The 20178-nt window shown below is 41.4% G+C and overlaps 1 protein-coding gene and 1 long non-coding RNA gene across 2 annotated transcripts in view; one reads left to right on the forward strand and one right to left on the reverse strand.

Annotated features, from left to right (window-relative positions):
* LOC144027243 (uncharacterized) overlaps positions 1-20178 on the reverse strand; it is a 98836-nt gene that overhangs the window by 50283 nt on the left and 28375 nt on the right. The window lies entirely within an intron of this gene.
* LOC144027238 (BMP/retinoic acid-inducible neural-specific protein 3-like) overlaps positions 13608-20178 on the forward strand; it is a 43602-nt gene continuing 37031 nt past the window's right edge. The window contains exon 1 of the mRNA XM_077534625.1: positions 13608-14234. The gene's annotated coding sequence lies outside the window, so the exon portion shown is untranslated. The remainder of the gene's footprint in view (positions 14235-20178) is intronic.

Genomic DNA, 20178 nt, shown 5'->3' on the forward strand with positions numbered 1-20178 from the left:
TTTATATGGAAAAACACGAGGTTTTGATTTCTTAAAAATAATGTTTCTGTCATGTGCTGGAGGTTGGATCCCAAAGCGCAGGCACAAAATAAGGTTTTAACTATTTATTCACATCGAGAGGCGTAAAGAACAAACTTGACTAGATGAGAAAAAAAGAGAGTTGCACAGATGGACAGAAAGCAATAATCCGGCAAAACACCCACAATTCTCAGGACTGCTCCCACACACAGTGAATCCATCTGATTGGTTGTAGCAAAGTAAAAGACTAAAGAACGACATCACATAGGTCCAGACTAGGGTTGGGACGATCACGATTCACCACAAATCACGATTCGATACTGTGATCGATAATTTATTGCAACAAGCGAGCGCAACAATATATTGCGATATCGTTTTTTTTTTTTTTTCTCACACCCCTAGTCCAGACATCACCTAAAGGATTAAAGATGGACATCACATTGCCTAAAACTAGTTGAAACTAGATGATGGTTTAATATAAAATGTGTGATTAATTGTGAGTTAACTATTCTATGTGATTAATTACAATTAAAAATTGTAATCACCTCGTTGTTGGTCTTCACTTACTTGAAGGATTCTAATGTGAACGTACGCGAGGACGGCAGTATATGTGCTCCAACGATCGACTGCCGAGCGTTTCCGTCTCTTGCCCGGAGTCATCTGGGCTCGTCTCCAGCTCACCTGCACCCTAATGAGGACAAGTGGCACCCAAAATGGACGCCTGGATGTCATTTCCCCCTCAAACTGACACACCATCTTTCAAAACTTTCCTTTTCGAGCAAATAAAGCCAGCAAAGGAGGAGACGACTTCCCCCCGTGAAGCACCGGCAGCAAAAAAAATAAAAAAAATAAAAAAAATAAATGGACAATGCTTGATAGAACTCAAAATGTGGAGCGTCGCAATCGTAAAAAAAGAAACTTTTCGCCGTGACGTCTCCCGCAAGCGCTTTCGGACTCCCGCTGACTGTTCTTGATCAGTGTCGCTACACGGTTGACATTTGCTAATATTCGATTTTTTTTTTCCGCACGGACATATTCAGGAGCCTTGCGGCTCATAGCGGGAGACCATGTTAATGATGTCTTCCGATACGTCATGTGGTTGAAATTTCACCGATTATGAATGTAAAGCTGAGGGGCCGTTTTCGAATGTCTTTGACTCTCTTGTGGAACTTGAGGAAACTAAACTTGGGATGAAACGACATCCAAACATCACGATATATTATAACGATATGAAGGTCACGATACGATAATTATCGCGATATTGTGGGGGCGTTGGCGATATTTAAAAAAGATAATATTGTACAAATGAGAGCTCAAACTTTAAAAAAAAAAAACAAAAACAAAAAAAACCACTATATTTTGTACATAACAGCAATGCATATAAACCACCAACAATCTTGAGGCACTTGCTAATGCAAGCACATTGATTGTGTCACAAGCAAATTAGGTTCCCCTTTATCTGACAGTTAGCATAGATTTTAAATGTAGAAGGCCAAAACATCCCTAATGAAAATTAAATTGCACGAATAAACTAGCCACTAGAGGGTGCGAGAACTGCACAAATTGACTTTTTTTTTTTTTAACAGACGTGTTCCTTTTAAATATTGTGAACATGATGACGACGATATTGTGTTTTAATATCGCGATATTGCCCTTATCTTGACATCCCGATTCCAAACTATCACCAATTATAACAAGCATTTTGTTAATTTCATTCCTTAAAGGAGCTGTCTGTCGGTTTCACTCAGGGAAAACTTTTTAAATACAGGATGTCCACACTTTAACTTTCTCTCAGTCTGTGTTTATGTTAATCTTTGGTGGTGATTTTGTCCTAAACCCCCCACCTCCCCCAGCCTGTATTTTTGCCATTTTGTGTTTGTTTTGTAAACAGCGGGACGTTTCTGTGGAAAGACAATGTTTACAACCCTTCAGCCAATTGCAGAGCGGGGAGGGAGGGGGCGTGTCGCAAACGGGGCCGGGCGAACGTGTCGGCTGCGTGACGTCACTCCCGTGGCAATTTGAAAGCACGTACGAATTATTATTATTTTTTTCACTCTCACTCACAGAAGCTTACGTGTGTAAAAAAAAACAAAAAAAAACGCACCGCATCCGTTCCGCAGTCGGCGCGAATTAAGCCTTAGTTGGCGCTTTCTTCAAAACTTGCTGGCCTTTGCATTATTATTATTATTTTTTTTATTTGGTTTCGTAAGAGTTTGCAACTCGCGTGCATTTGTGCATTTGACCTCTTATTGCTCAACCATCTATAAAAACAAAACAAAACAAAAAAACACTTGTTTTCAGGGAAATTATTCTGTGCCAGATTTTAACACTTTTTCCTAACAAAAAAAAAAGTCAAATAGTATTATTGTTTAATTACAAACATGATTGTCTGAAATCGCACAACTACTTTTTAAATGGGCTATTAAGTACTGACTTGGGTGATTACAAAAATTGAACTGTCATTAAGTGCTGCAATTGACTATTAGTTTACATGCGCTCCAAAAAAAAAAAAAAAAAAGCTTTATGAATATTAGATGTCAGCCCCAAAGGAAAGCTTTGACATCTGCAAAGTAATCAGACAACGGCCACTTGGTTGAAGAGAAAGAAGACCTTCTGCCTAAACATCAACATCCCTCTCCAATATTTATTTTTCACCGCTGCTTTTCTTCCAAGCCCGCTGCAAGCCTCCGTTGCTCAAGCTCGCGAGGATCGCCCGGGTCAAAGTCTGCTCGCAAATCAATCTCGGTGTTTTAATCTGTTTGCGGTACACGATGGCGGGGATTTACCGCACCCCTGCACAATTAAGACGGTGTCAGCAATTTTCCGTAGGCCGTCACTCATCTCGATATACAATAAATTGATTTTCAAATACGTCCATGTTAGCTGTCAAGAAGTGAGCCGCCGGCTTAAAAAAAAAAAATAAATAAAAAATAAAAAAATGAAGCGCAGGAATCTGTGCAACACGATTGCCATGAAATAATCGGTTATATGTTTGCGGTAGGCTAGCTGAGATGTTTTTTGTGGTCATTGTTGGAAGCGGATGTCTGATTGAAAAGGAAAGGCAGGCAGGTGACCAAACCAATGGAGAGCAAAGCAGCTCGACTTGCCTGCAGCTGGAATTCTCAATGTATGCAGATGAGAGTTGGCAGATGCGAAAACTTTTCTGCACCAAACGCTAGCCGGGTTTACACGAGGCCACGCCGTCCAATCAGAATGAATCCGAATGACCAAACGGAATTGAAATGCTCCAGATAAACGCCTCAATTTGAATGACCGTTTCGGTAAAAAAGAACAAATCTTTTCAGTTGAACGTTGAGTGAACGGATCATTTCCTGAAGTGATTCGTTCGAGCTTCAACGATTCGGCAAACGAATCTTTTGAACGGTTCTCTAAAACCCGTAGGACAGTATTGTGACCCGTTTTTGGGGCTTTTTTGTTGGTTCTGACCAAGTCATTTCAAAATAAGTTACGGCTACTGATTCTAATGATTTCTCATGCCCATCACTGGTCCGAATCCGAATGGAATTTCCTTCGGATTCACAGAATATTCCTTTCACCAGTCCGAACGAGCGTCGCGTAAACAATTCAATCGGAATTGCCAGGCGACATCCGTCTTGATATAAACGCATGGTGGCGTCGTCGGTTACGCATTTTAACTCATTCACTGCCATTAGTGTTGTTCCGATGCCGATACTGGTATCGGCAGAGGTGCCGATACTGCATTAAAACAGTGGTATCGGTATCGGTGACTACTCACAAGTAACATGCCGATACCATTAATTCCAACATTAATATAGGATTTTGGATGCAGCATCTTGTGTCTTGCTCGTGCACGACATTAACTGATATGTGACATGCTCACTGCATGCCGATCTAAGATATCCTATTGGCCCTTGAATGCTCTGAACCAATGGCAGTACAGCTTTTTCATGTTCAGGAAAAAAACAAAAAACTTAGGTATCGGTATCTGCCGATACTACAAAGCTGGGTATCGGTAACGGGGGCCAAAAAACGGTATCGGAACAACACTAACTGCCAGAATAGGAGAAATTGATATTTAACGTCTTTAGCCGTCAATGGCAGGGAATGGTGGCGTCTTAGCAAGCGGAGACCCTTTTTTTTTTTTTTTTTTAAGTACATGCAAGTTTGTTCTTATCAAGATGTTGCTTTAAGAATAGTGTGAAAACTATCACGAACACTGTGCAAAATAGTTGAATAAACTCATCTTCATTTTCATTCATCACGTGATGTTTACATCACTTTCTGCGTTCCTTTAAATACAAAGTATAATTATTTGTATTCAGAAAATATTTACAGAAGCCATAGGGCAACTGGCAGGTTTGTGGCAGAAAGTGAACTCTGGCATGCGCAGAGTGTTGCAGTGGCAACATAGTTGGACTGGAGTAATAGGAACGGCGAGAACTGTTGGCGGGTGCTGAGTGGAGAATAGACAATGGGATGTGTGCAACAGCAAAAAAGATAGTCAAGAAAATTAAACTGACTAAACGGGGGAACTGTTTTTTGTTTGTTTTTGTTTTGAATAATGCAGATATTTTGGGACACAGTGGTTCTAAAATTAACCTGGGTTCAATCGAACCCCGGGTGTTCGGTGAGTTAGTCTGAGGGGTTCGGCACCCTTCATACTTTCATAGTATGGCGAGCAAAAAAAAAAAACACCCAAAAAAAACATTGTATCTGCTGGGTTCCATCTTAACTCATTTACTCCCAAAAACGTATAAATACGTTCTATTTTAAATATGACCATGCCCCCCAAAGATGTATTTATACGTTTTGTCTTTGATGCAGCCTCTGAACTGAAGAGAATGCTTGAAGCAATGGTAGTTATTACAAAAAACGGCCAGTAGATGGCATCAGAGTATAAGAGATCAAAAAGCTCTTTTCCCCGTAGTTTTAAACAAATTTGTAAATAATGATGAAACTTAACCATATTTTAATGCTAATTGATGCAAAATGGAAAAAGAAGAGAAGAGGCTCTAATCTTTCTTTTGGTAGATTCCATGTTTTTATAGCAATAGGACACAATATTCTATGGGTCTTGCAAAATCAGTCAAAATCCAGTAAAATAGCGAAAATGTCCTGGGAGTGAAATTAACTCATTCACTCCCAGCCATTTTCACTGAAGCAAACCCCCTTCACTCCCTGCTGTTTTTCTGGATTTTGACTGATTTTGATTTGCTTCATCGGGTTAAAAAAAAAGAAGAAAAAAAAAGTAATATGGCCCTGGTTAATCTCTTATACTCTGCTGCCACCTGCTGGCCATTTTTGTAATAACTACCATTGCTTTAACCATTATCTTTAGTTTAGATGCTACATCAAAGACTTCTGTATGCTCTAGCATAAAACAAAAACAAAAACGTATAAATATGTCTTTGGGACACTGGTAATATTTAAAATAAAACGTATTTATACGTCATTGGGAGCAAATGAGTTAATTAAGAAAACAGTAGTGGTTGTTTTACAACAGTTTCTGAATTCAAGGTGAAGAGAGACAGATTTAATGAAAAAGATACTCTTCCTCTTCATGTTGTCTTGAATTGGAAAGAAAAAAAAAACATTTTGTTTTTCAATAAAGAAGGATTTGGTGACTGTACATAGGAATCTGGTTTTGTTCAGTACCCCCAACAAGGTTAAGAACCACTGTTCTTGGATATTGTTTGTTCCATCCCGGACTGTAAATTGTCTTGCTATAAGATCTTTAACTCATTCACTCGCCGCCATTTTCACAGAAACAATCCTGTTCGCTCCCGGCTGTTTTACTGGATTTTGACTGATTTTGCAAGGCCCACAGAATATTGTGTTCGATTGCTATAAAAGCATGGAACCTACCAAAAGAAAGATTAAAGTCTCTTCTTTCATCAGGACAAAAAAAGTATGTTTCTATCGGTTTCGGTTTTGCAGCAATTAGCATTAGAAGAGAGCTAAGATTTCATCAGTTTTCACAAATCTATTTAAAATTGTGAGTAATTGAGCTGTTTTTTCTAGATGGCCCTGGTTGATCTCCTTTGCTCTGCTGCCACCTGTTGGCCGTTTGTGTAATAACTACCATTTCTGCAACCGTTCTTTGCAGTTGAGAGGCTGCATCAAAGCCTTCTGTATGCTCTAGCATAAAAAACAACAACCAAAAAACGTATAAATATGTCTTTGGGACACTTACAACATTAAAAAAAAACGTATTTACACGTTATTGGGAGCAAATGAGTTAATGGAACATGAGATTATAATTTATTTTCAAACCAAATAAAACAATGCCATGCAAGTTCAGTGCCTAGTTGTTATCAAGAACTAGTGATGCCGGTTAACCGTATATAAACACAAAAGTATCACATCACATGTGCGGTTCTATTGAAGCAAAATATCAGATGACCAAAATCGATCCAATCTGATGTTTGAATGTCTGACGCTTGCTCGTAATGCACACACGACAACAAGACAAAGTAAAACAAACTGGAAGGGATAAAGAGCCGATAGATTTTTGTCCCTTCCTGTTCAACTCCGCCTCTTGACTGATGCCTCCCGATACTTTGCGCGACGGCGAAGTTATCGCCGTGATTGATGCCGCCTCAACGGAATCAATAACGTGCATACGACGACATATTTCAAAGCCGTATAAATGACCGCGGTAACCGTACTCTGGCCGCCGTTCAATTGGAGCCGTCTCTTCTTATCAGGGGGAAGACTAAACATGAAAAATTAAATAGCTAGATACATAATAGCGCCGGCCGTAATTACTGCTTCAGCTCTCCGTCGGAAACGCGTGGCCACAACACGAATACCGATTGTGTCGTCATTCGGGGTAAAAAAAAAAAAAAGAACATCAGCTAAATCTCGACTATCTTCTCTCAATGAAAGCGGGCGAGCGATGTGATTTATGACCTCGGGTTCAACCATGCTAATCACTTTACACGTCTCAGATGTAAAGCAAGGTCGATTACATGATTGGATGGACAGGGCAGAAATCGGAGAATACAGGGACGAACGTGGAAAGTCATTCGGCCTTTAATTATCTACTCGAGAAACATGTACGATAACGTGTTTTCATCGGCTGTAAATGTTATCTATCATTTCAATTACTGCGCCGATGTGGGAATTGGAAAAGTGGGGAGGGAAGCGCGGGACATTTTTTTTTTGTTTGACCTTGACGTTTTCTTAAATCCCTTGTCAGAAACGTTCTTACATTTCAGTTCCTTTTTAAACGGGTTTATCGTGTGAATCACCACGACTGTGTGATGGACCGACAAATGGGCCAAACGATTGGGTTGTTGTCTGGGAAAACGGGATACCGGAATGGGACGTGCTTTTTGCACAAAACCGAGGGTATAGTAATGGAAACGCACCATTTAGTAGACCGGGACCGTCTGGGCGGAGCCTGCATAACACAGACAAAACAAAAAGAGACCGGCGAAATCCGCCAGGACTCGGGACACAAGGCTCAATTGAATTCGGGAAGTCTGGTCATCCTACTCTACATATTATAATTAATAGATAAAGTAATTACAGTTGTATTCCGGCCACCAAAGAATCCCGTTCCAACGAGCAAGTAGTATAGAAGTATATTCAATTTTCACTTCATTTAGCTTTATGATGGGTGCTCAGTTTAATAACTTGTGAACTTGGCAGGTTACTTAGGACTCATGAACGTCATATTTATTATGTAGCCCCCCCCCCCCCCCCCCGTCCTTCCTCCCTCCCTCCACAAGCTCCAAAATTGTAAAACCAGTCCAAGCAAAACAAACACAGATACAGCACGACGGACCTTGACCGTGGATATATATATATATATATATATATATATATATATATATATTTTTTTTTTTTTTTTTTTTTTTCCAAACGTGCATACGCACGTGCTCTTTAAAATGAAAGAGTTGTGATTTTTTTTTTTTTTTTTTTTATTGAAAGAGGGAGATTAAAAGGAGGGTTAGGCGGGAGAGCAAAGACGGCCGACTCATGCCAATAAATTAAAGTGCGGACAGCACATTGCCAAAGCCATCACCGTGTCGACGGCATAAAGTAGTGGCGGCCATAAGAAATGATTCAGTAGTCCCGAGACGTCGAGTGTCAATTTGTAATGTCCTCCAAATACAGAACCACCTCTACTTACAGCACCAGAGCATACAGATTTGTCTGAAACCGGGCCGTAAATCTCCTTTTAATGGCGCCGCACGTTTTTGCTGAGTCATGCACTTTCCCCCGCGGCGTTCCACACTGTTGTCACAAAAAAACGCTCTCTTTCTCTCTCTCTCTCTGCCTTTTATTACCCGTGTCAGTCGAGGGAGCGCGGATCTATCAGGCCCAAGCTGGGAAATCCAGATTGTGACAGCCGTAATGTGGACCGGGTCACTTCACATGCCGGTGATGTGCCCCTTTTCTTTTCTTTCGTTCAACCCACACAATCCTTTACAAAAGCACAGGTCGACAATTTATCTGTCGTCCTTTTTACGCGGCTTTGTTTCATTTGCGCGGTTGCAACCGCTCGGGTGAAAATAACCGTGTGCCAACCTCTGAACTCAAATTGCAGCAATTCGGTAAGGCCGGTTGATATAAATGTCTCGTGTTTAAAAAAAAATATAATCAAATATATAATACAAATTAGGTCTGCGTGATATTGGAATATCATGCGATATACAGTCTTCCCTCGCTATAACGCGGTTCACTTTTCGCGGTCTCGCTGTATCGCAAAGTGCAATTTTGCATATTTTTTTTACAGTAATATACCCATTTTATAAAATTTAGGAAGGTTTGAACATTGGCAATGTTTGAACAAGAGAGAAATGTGAGAACATGTAAATGCCTCAATGAGAAAAGTGTATGAATTGTGCGGTCGGGGATTTTAGAGCCTTAAAACATTTATAAGAATTGTAAAACATAAACCTAACTACTTCACGGATTTCATTTATTGTGGGTATTTTTTGGAACCTAACCCCAGCGGAAAACGAGGGAACACTGTTGTTGCTGAATATAGCGATATTTAACATGTACCGAAGGAAATTACAATTTTTGTGATCTAATGAAAGAATTACATTTTTCATGCAACAAAATAAGCAAACTCAAAATATACTTAGTTAATCACAATTACATCTTAGCGGCTGACTGGTCAAATTCAGATAAAAGCATAAAATTCCATATGAAACTTGTTGCATGTCTGTTATATGCATATTGCATGGGCCAATATCACAATATCGATATTTTTTCCACCCTAATACAAAACAAATAACATTTGTGGGCCTCTCAAAAGCAATCGAAATGCTTTACTATAATCAAAACTCAACAGCAAAACATTTTAGCTGAAACCGTCGTCAGTCTAGCTGCTCCCTGATTTCACGCTCGTGACCCGCAGCCCAAAGAGAAGACAGCAGGTGTGTGTTGATCTTGCTGATGTCGCGGGCTCCCCCTGATCACCCTGCTGGTGTAAAAATGTCCCGTGGAGAGGAAAAAAAAAAAAAGATGCCCCAGAGACGCGCTGTGCGGTTATTAAATCGCACACCGGAGAGCCGTTCGGTCCTGTGCGGTGCCGTGATGGAACCGGTGAACACACTTTCCACGAGAACTCTGTAAAAGTTGCAGAGGATCTTGGATGGCACAGCAAACTCAACTCAGAAAGTACAGCGGAGAGATCAATGATGCGGGTTCTGAAAAATTAAAAAAAAAAAAAAAAAAAATTCACCTTCTCCAAACAGGTGTAGTGCTGTATCCTTCCCGTCCTATAATCAATAATCCGCTCTCAGGACAAGTTTTGTATCTCAAGGAAGACGTCAGCCCGTTCGGATGAGCATCCCCCGGAACGAGGTCCGAGCCAGCTGCCTCTTGGGCATCGATTCTGCCCGGAGCCGGACGTAGCTCTGTCGAGATTTGTTGCAAAAATCAAGTATAGAGTTGACGTGGAATCTGTTGATCGATAATTTACACTGACAAAACCTTGCGGAGTGCAGGCGAAAGGAAGGTGAAATGAAGGACTGGGAAATCTTAGCAAAAGTAAACAAATGTAATGTCGTTTGAAATGCTTTTTAAATATTTCAGGGGTATGTTTATGGTTTAAAATAATAATATAAGCAAACTACAGTCCACTGTACTTTGAACGTCCTACTGAAGAAAGTGAAACTCTGTTCAGGACCATGGACAGCATCTGACACAAAAAGTACAACAGGGGCCCCAGGATTGAGCCCTGTGGAACACCATATGTTACGTTTATGCTCGTGAAACCATATTATTCGTCCAGTTTGTATGAAAGGAACACAATTGAGCTGTCAAAAATAATTGACAACTGTTTTAGTAATCAAATTATCATTTAGAGCCATTGATGAGCTTAAAATTGTCCAAATCTTCTGATTTCAGCATATCAACATCAATTGTTCGCTGATATTTCCATCAACAATTGATGTTTAAATATCGATCCAGCCGCATATTGAATCGATTCAAGAAGTGTGCACTGTAATATCGCGATATATTGCCAAATCGATTTTTCTTAACACCCCTAATGGTTTAAAATGATGATATAAGCAAAATGCAGTCCACTGTACTTTGAACGTCCTACTGAATAAAGTGAAACTCGGTTCAGGACCATGGACAGCATCTGACACAAAAAGTACAGCAGAGGCCCCAGGATTGAGCCCTGTGGAACACCATATGTTATGTTTATGCTCGTGACTCCATATTATTCGTCCGGCCACTTTCTTTTTTTTGCTCGACAGAGTATGTATGAAAGGATTACAATTGAGCTGGCAAAATTAATCGACAACTATAATCGACTCGTTGTTTAGAGCCATTGTTGAGCCCACGATTACGATATTAAAGATTTCAAAACGACAGACAATCACAACAATCACACGGTATGCCAAGCTCGAGTTGACCTGCTCCATTCAGTCTGACCCTGATGCCGACGTCTTTTGAATAAAGTTAAAGTGCCATTTGAGGTGACTTGATGGTTTTTTGGCGCTCACATTGGTTGACTGAAGGGATGTTTAAAAAAAAAAAAAAAAAAAAAATCCCAAATAAGACATTGCATGGTTGCATCTTAATAAGAATGGACGGTCTGTTGTAAACAAAAAACAAAAACAAACCAACCAAAACATGCATTTTGACAGAACCCCCAAGTGAGCTGCAACTTAATTTCGGCACCACAGACACCCGCAGCAGCAGCGCCGCATACTAAACGGCCACAGTTCATGCAGGAGTGGATTAATTAGCAACCCATTGAGGCGGACGTGCCGGTCGACTTGAGAAATGGGATTGCTTTTTTTTTTTTACACATTAAAAGCTGTTTCTTCTGCGAGGAACGTCATTCTGTTGTGCGGCAAAACGTGTGGATTACGGAAAATAACCCGCAGGCGTTCCCCTGCTAGATTGTGTTAATGATATCGCATTCTTTTTCGCTTCACTTTGCGATTCACTTCAAGATGGTATTAAGCGTTCGCTGGCAGTCAGGAATTGGGGTATAACTCATAATATTCCTTTTATTACTAAAGATATCCCATAGGAAGCGTGGTATCCCAAAGAGGTCGTATTTACTCAATATGGAGCGGCTCAATTCGAGACGGTATGACGCAATGACTTCTTTGTTGTCATTTTAACAATACCTTCAAATGAACTTGTCAGTAGTACTGTAAACGTTCCATTTCCTTCGAAGGCATAACACTAATAAAAAAAATAAAAAAAAAGACGACAATGCATTCTGACTTGACTGGACATGGGGAGACTGGACTGGACGTGGGAAGACTTGACTGGACGTGGTGAGACTGGACTGGACGTGGGGAGACTGGACTGGACGTGGGGAGACTGGACTGGACGTGGAGAAACTTGCCTGGACATGGAGAGACTTGCCTGGACGTGGTGAGACTGGACTGGACGTGGTGAGACTGGACTGGACGTGGTGAGACTTGACTGAACGTGGTGAGACTGGACTTGGTGAGACTGACTGGACGTGGTGAGACTTGACTGAACGTGGTGAGACTTGTATTGACTGGACGTGGTGAGACTGGACTGGACGTGGTGAGACTGGACTGGACGTGGTGAGACTGGACTGGACGTGGTGAGACTGGATTGGACGTGGTGAGACTGGACTGGACGTGGTGAGACTGGATTGGACGTGGTGAGACTGGACTGGACGTGGTGAGACTTGACTGAACGTGGTGAGACTTGTCTTGACTGGACGTGGGGAGACTGGACTGGACGTGGGGAGACTGGACTTTTTTTTTTAACTATTTTGCACCATAAACTGCACTGTATACTGTTTACCATAAATAGAAAAGGGTAGAAATAAACACCGTTTTATTTTTTTAGTTTTTAATTTATTTTTAAACACTTATTTTAATAGAAGATATCCTATCTAAAATGATGAAAAAAAATGCACTTGCTTTGAACCCATGATTAGGGGCTAATACATGATGCAAAAAAAAAATAAAAAAAGTCAGATTTGCGTAAATATCAATGAACAAGTCTTCTCCGAACGAACTTTGAACACGAATGTGCTACGGAAGAAGCATCCCGGGCATTCGAGTTAGCTCAGCTCCCGAGCGAGTCGCGTTCGGGTACGCTCGGCTTTTTTCAGTTTGGTCGAGAGCCGATTTTTTTTTGGACGAGTTCCGAGACGTAAAATTCTTGAATTTTCTGGTCGAAAACCGATTTGGTCGAGAACAGAAGCCTTCGAAAACCGAGGTTTGACTGTAATTAGCATGGTGAAATTTTGGCAGCCCTCAAGACAGTCAACGGCATCCATCTGCCGATCTCATTTAACGGGCAAACGCGGTCCTGATGTTGCTTTTGGCCATTTGAAACGATCGAGCCTCCATCCTCCCAGCGGATGGAACCCAACACCAAACTTGTCGTGCGTGTCATCCATTTGGGCGCTATTAACTCATTCACTCCCAAAAACGTATTTATACGTTGTTTTTTTTTATTTTTATTTTTTAGGTTTCTGTATGCTAGAGTTTTTGTATGAAGGCTTTGATGCAATTTCTGACCTGAAGAGGTTGCTTAAAGCGATGACAGTTATTACCCAAAAAAAAAAAAAAACGGCCAGCAGGTGGCAGCAGAGTACAAGAGAACAACCAGGGCCATGTTGCAACAAGCTCTTTTTTTCCCCCCCAGTGTTTTTCAACAGGTTTGTGAATAATGATGAAACTTAGCTAATTATAATGCTAATTGCTGCAAAACATACAAATATACTTTTTTTTTTTTTTCCTCGCCCTGATGAAAGAAGAGACTAATCTTTATTTTGGTAGGTTCCATGTTTTATTTGCAATAGAAAATGAAAATGGCTGGGAGTGAATGAATTAAAAGAGATGTTCAATTCTAATATCAATTTGATGGCAAGGGTGTCATTAGACTTTTTTTTTTTTTTTTTTTTTTTTTGTGCTCCAGCACGAAAGGAAAGGAGCGCGAGACGATTGACAAAACGCTCGCTATCATTCTCGCCACGTCGCCCACGTTCGAGCCCCCGCCCCAGGCGGCTCTTACAGAAGGCTACTTGTGTGTTAAACATGTGACTAAAAAGTGAGAGAGAGAGTCACATCGCGCAAGGGGGTGGTGGGTGGTGATGGTGGGGGGGGGGGGGCTGCATGCCTGATCTGCACCCGGGCGCTTTCTGCACACTTTTCCCCCCCTCGCGGCTTTGTGCGCTCGCTTGCATCCCTGCTGCATGCACGCTCTGGCGGCGTATGCGGAGAACAACGTCGTCGTCGTCGGCGTAGGATTTCTCCATTGGAATTTGTGCGCGTCTTTTCCGCGTGGGAGTGTTTGTCCGCGTTCCACAACATCTGTCGCTGGCAAAACCCGAACCGCATCCCTCCTCCTCCTCATCATCCTCCTCATCCTCCACTTTGCTCTGCTCTCGACTGCATCGCCTGGCGGATGATATCATTTTGTAAAGTCATTACAGAAAGGTCAACGCTTGTGCTTCGAGGAAGTGTGACTTTTTTTTTTTTTTTTTTTTGGACCTCCTCCCGGCGGGCGGCGGATTGCCGAAAGTTTCTCACTGATGTAGAACCGCGCGACGGATTAGTCGGGGTGAATCGGTGTTGTTCGTCCTCCCTCTCCGGATCCCCCGAGTGGTTTATAATTTGGAGTTTTTTTTTTTTTTTTCCTCCTCCTTCCTTTTGTGGTCATACGGCTGAACCGCAAGGTCGAGTGAAATGAGTTTCGACGGTTGAAAGACGGCCGAATACCATAATGGGATGCATAAACTTTACCTGATACCTGTGGTGAGTATCACGCGGCACTTTGTTCGACCGTCGTCGATGATGGGAAGGAAAAAGTGAAAACCTTCAGTTGACTTGTTTGCATTGAAAAAGCATTCGCAGCAAATGTTTGACCTACCGTGACGTGCCTGAAACCGTTTTGTAAGGTTGACACAAGGTGGGCAGGATTTCCCACATCGCACCGCCCCCTCCCCACACCCACACATCCATACCGTACACAAAACAACAACAACAATCTGTACAAAACCGATTTGCTACCTCCATCCCATCTGACAGCTTGTCAGTATATGCAAATCTCCGAATGATGCATTTCACCCCTAAAAGACGGGGGCACGACTTGTCGAAGCGTGACTCTGCTAATGATCCAAAAAGGTGTTCCATGAAAGCAAGCAATATCGTTCCAAATTGCAATTCTGCTCGTCTAGACTGCGGATTTGAAAAGTGTCATATTTAGGCGGAGAGGACCGGCACAATTCTTCTCCCATGGAAGACGCTCAATCACAGCTGTAATTTTCACTGCCACGTCCCACTTTTTTTTTGTTTTTTTTTTTGGTCTGGAGTGCCAGAGAAGAGCGTCAGACGGTTTATTGCGCCACAACAACAGTGCCACTGTTCAGCTGTGTCCTCATCTATCCCGCGAGACCGCTGAACCGGACCGTGTCCAAGCCTGAAAGGCACACTGTCTCATCTTATGAAGTGATATATATCTCGCCTCGGAGCCGCTTCCTGCTCCACACAACAACAACAACAAAAAACAACGGTGGGCGCGTTGTGGATGATCTGTAACGTATATTAGCCCAGCCTGTGAAATGACGAGATCTGTGAGTGAACCGAAATCTATTTCGAGGTTAACGTTGTGTTGTCTGGCTGAAGAGAGACGAACAAAAGGTACAAAACAAATCACTGTCACATGCCGCCCACAAATCCTTTAAAAACAGCAACGAGAAAACGAAGCGAGAAAATATTTGGAGAACTGTCTTACCGTGGACATGATGCATTGATCTTTTCACGTTTTGACGGTAAACGACGAAAAATTGACGGACTAAGCGTCGCCGGAAGTGGTGTTTTCCGTTGTCGATGTCGATCCGTCCATGACGGACACTCGTTTTGTTGACTATAAACGAATGACGGTAAACGTTGAAAAATTTGACGGACTAAGCATTGCCGGAAGTGGGTTTCCTTTGTCGACATAAATCCGCACAATGACGGACACCCGTTTTGTTGACTATAAACGAATGACGGTAAACATAAAAAAATTGACGGACTAAGCATTGGCGCAAATGGTTTTCCTTTCGCGATGTCGATCCGCACAATGACGGACACTCGTTTTGTTGACTATAAACGAATGACGGTAAACGTTGAAAAATTTGACGGACTCAGCATTGCCGGAAGTGGAAGTTTTCTGTTGTCGATGTCGATCCGCACAATGACGGGCACTCGTTTTGTTGACTATAAACGAATGACGATAAACGTCGAAAAAATTGACGGACTAAGTAAGCATTGCTGGAAGTGGGTTTCCTATGTCGACATAAATCCACACAATGACGGACACCCGTTTTGTTGACTATAAACGAAAGACGGTAAACGTAAAAAAATTGACGGACTAACTATTGCCGGAAGTGGGTTTTCATCCATCAATGGAATCGACAATCTGATCAACAATCCGTCAATGATAGAACGAACACGGACCGAAGACGGTACTTTTGCAGCATGGACCGATTTTGGTCGGTACTTCCGAGCACCGATTCGCATAAAATCAAATGTTGCCGTGTTTGGGTTCTGAAGCGCGTCATTCGAAGTTGCGACTGTGCAGGAGTATGAACGAATGACATTGAACGTAAAACAATTGACGGACTAAGCATTGCCGGAAGTGGAAGTTTTCTGTTGTCGATGTCGATCCGCACAATGACGGGCACTCGTTTTGTTGACTATAAACGAATGACGATAAACGTCGAAAAAATTGACGGACTAAGTAAGCATTGCTGGAAGTGGGTTTCCTATGTCGACATAAATCCACACAATGACGGACACCCGTTTTGTTGACTATAAACGAATGACGGTAAACGTCAAAAAATTGACGGACTAACCATTGCCGGAAGTGGGTTTTCATCCATCAATGGAATCGACAATCTAATCAACAATCCGTCAATGATAGAACGAACACGGACCGAAGACGGTACTTTTGTAGTATGGACCGATTTTGGTCGGTACTTCCGAGCACCGATTCGCATAAAATCAAATGTTGCCGTGTTTGGGTTCTGAAGCGCGTCATTCGAAGTTGCGGCTGTGCAGGAGTATGAGCGAATGACATTGAACGTAAAAAAATTGACGGACTAAGCATTGCCGGAAGTGGTTTTTCATCCATCAATGGAATCGGCAATCAAATCGACAATCCGTCAATGACAGAACGCCCGTTTCACTGACGGAATGACGGAAACATTGACGGACAATTGATTTTGCTGAGGCACTGACGATGACGATGCAGTTCGCGTTGAAATATTGACCGATTAACAATGACGAAAGGCTGCCCCAACTGTTGACAATTGGTGCTTTGTCGACGTCGATCCGCCCATGACGGACAACCATTTTATGACGATAAATGAATGGCAGTAAATTTAAAAACAAAAAATAACGGACTAACCATTTGCCGCAAGTGGGTTTTCATCCATCAATGGATTTCATGAAGCAGTTACAAACTGAGTTGACGAGATTTAAAAACAAAGTAAGCAATAAAAAATACCTTAGAGTGGCAGAATGGTATTTTCGAAAACATCATTTCAAAAATACTTTTTTAATCATAGGTGTTGGGAAAATGATTTACACTTTATTGGTATGTTTTGAATCTTCATTCATATTAGTGGGCCTTGTTGTTGTTTTTTTGAACCCATACCTTCATCCTTGTTTCCATTTAAGAAACTTGGGGTGCTAACTTGAGATCCACCAGGCTTCCTGTTTTGTCTTCCTCTGTTAGTCATAAAAAAAAAAAAAAAACAAATCTGTTTTTTTTTTTGATATACTTTGCAAATAAATCTATTTACGGATATTCACTCTGATGATAAAGGATACCTGCAAATCAGGGGAGCCTATTATACACTAGTACGTTGTGGGGGAGTATTATACACGGTTGCGCGTCGTTCACAGGATTTTACAGTCGCTCCAACAGTTGTAACGCAACTGGAGCAGACTTCCGTTATAAGATCCCCGTGGTGCCGGCAAACTTAAAGCTTATTTCCACATATGCAGAGTAAAGATCTGTAAACAAACTTTGATGTGTAAAATTAAGCGCACGCTGTGCGAGATACCAGCGCGGAATACTGCAAAGTGACGTGGGAGTCGTAATAAGCCTGACATAAGAAGATAAAGAAAGAGAAAAAAAAAAAACACAAATATAAGGATGAAAAGAGAAAAAGATTGGTGGTATTTGCTCATTATCTGCAGCCGCGTTATATTATGTTAACGAGCAAACCGAAAAGTTTTGTCTTCAATCTATATAAAATGTTTTGGTAGCAGGGCAATGAAAAGACGGAAAATGCGGTTGAGAAAACAGTCATGGCCAAAAAAATGAAAAATTGGAAAGTAAAATAATGTCATTTGGGGATTTGGGATTTAGTTGGGCATTCAAATGGAAGTCTCTTAGATGAAGACAGAGTGTGGAATTACAGGGAAACATCTCTCTTGGGTGACTGCTAATTGAATGTCGGCGCTGAATATATTCTGTAAAAAAAAAGCACAGATGCTGAAGACGCTGCTGTCACTCACCGAAAATGTAATGCGCTTCATTTTCATAAGTGTGGAAAAAGAGAGGCGGGCATCAGACGCAAAACATGCCTGAACGCATCCTCGCAGTCATTTTAATAACTTTTACTCACGTAATATTAAATCAGTGCTTCTCAATTATTTTACAACAAAGAATAGCTTTATTAACTGGAACAGAAAAAGATTTAAAGTGCATCTGAATTTCAAAAATAAAATGAAATCCTTAATTAATCTATAAATATTTTTTTGACTGACCGATCATGTCAAACCATATGATACGGAAAAATAAAATCACGTAAAATCAATAAATAATAATGCATTCAAACTGATTACCAACATTAACTCAGGAGCACAATATAAAAAAAAAAAAAAACTAACCTGCAAAACAAAAACCCACTGCCCCCTAATGTAGTGGAGGTGCAATTGCACTTTATTCTAGGACAGTAAAAATAAATAAATAAATAAATAAATAAATAAATGCAAAAAAAGCATGTTCCCCGAGGTCAAACGCGCCCCCCTTGATGGAGCCTTTTGTTTTTTTTTTTAAAGAGTAAGTCAAATGATGTTGCGTGTTACGAGAGTTTGGGGGGGGGGGGGGGGGGGGGCGGGGGGGGGGGGGGTCGCCCCACTATTTGAGAAGCACTGTATTAAATCAACGGCAATGTCGCCAAATTTAATTTCGGATAGAACTCTTCGAGTCACAGTGTTCATTTGAATTTTGTAAGCAGCATCTCTTCTACTATCAGCTAAAACGTCTAAAAAATATGATTCATCAACAATCAAGTTCCACAAAATGGTTAGAGATGTAACGATACCGGCAATATCGTGACATCGCGATATTAAATCTCCCACAATATGTCGCCGTCGTCGTGTAATGATATTAATTAAAAGCAGCACATCTGTTCCAAAAAAAATTCAGGTTAATTTCCATTAGTTCAGCTCTAGCACCCTCTGGTGGCTAGTTTTTTAGTGCAGTTTAAATTTTCACAGGGCATGTTTTGACCCTCCACGCTAATGGTAAGATGAAGTGGAAAGTAATCTTAGCATTCGGCTATTCGTGTTCAGCGTTCAGCATTCCCGCGCAATTTCTCCTGCAATTGCACTTTGTCAAGTCGTTCTCAGAACCTTTATGGAAGATATTTTGCCCCAGGTGTGGCCGTTTTTAAAGTGCACTATGAAATTGATGTCTACGTCTACTCAGAACTTCATAGAAATTGTAAATGTCTCAATTAAATCGGAATCCGCATCCTTTCATGACCACTTTCCTGATACTTGGATAACCGGAGCAATTAGAAAAGGCAATATGTCATTCGTGGCTACTTGACATAATTCCAGCAGACACTTTGAAGAGTTTGATGCTGTCCTTGTTATCGGTCCAGTAGTTTGAACGCGGAAGCGCCGCGTTGTCCATCGGGACATTTAGCGTTTACGTTCAAGGGTAAACATTTGATCTAAGAAAGTCTCGCCGTATCCAAATCGCTCGTCCGCGACTTTGTCATCACACTTGTAGATACGGTATGTGATCCTTCCAAATGTTTATTCATGACCGTTCACGCGCCTCCGCGCGAGTGACAATTTTATCTTTGATGTCTTTCTCCCAAGACGCTACGGGAGCGCTTTCTTTGTATTTGTTTGCCAGGCAGCCGGATGAATGCGACTGGCAGCCATATTAACAACTCAACAAAAGGCTGTTTCACCCTGGGCACTGGTAGGAGAGGGATTGTCGACGGTTGTTGCCGGAAAGATAACTGGGTTAATTAGGGCCCCCCCACCCCCCAAAAAAAACTCATTATTCAGCACAGAGGGGAAGATGTAAAGTTTATCAGTTCCTGTTTTCCTTCTTTTTACAATGGTTTTGGGGTTTGCTCGCAGTCAACTTACAAAGTGGGAGCCTGTTGAAAGAATTCTAATGAAATGTTTTAATCATGTCTGCAATCTCCCAACGGGTTATACAACGTCTATTGTTGTCTTCGCGTAGATTTATGGTGGTGGTAAATGATCTATTATGGCCTCGTACTCCCGGGAAGAGTATACGTTGGCTTTTATTTGATGGGGGGGGGGCGGGCGGTTGTGCAAACTCTCGTAACATCATTTGACTTACTCTTTTAAAAAAAAAATAAAAATAAATAAATAAAACTTGTTTTTTTTGGTGCACTTTGGTTTTTTACAACACCAACTACGGGGTAGATCA

This window comes from Festucalex cinctus, chromosome 10, assembly GCF_051991245.1.
Source record: "Festucalex cinctus isolate MCC-2025b chromosome 10, RoL_Fcin_1.0, whole genome shotgun sequence".
Lineage (NCBI taxonomy): Eukaryota > Metazoa > Chordata > Actinopteri > Syngnathiformes > Syngnathidae > Festucalex > Festucalex cinctus.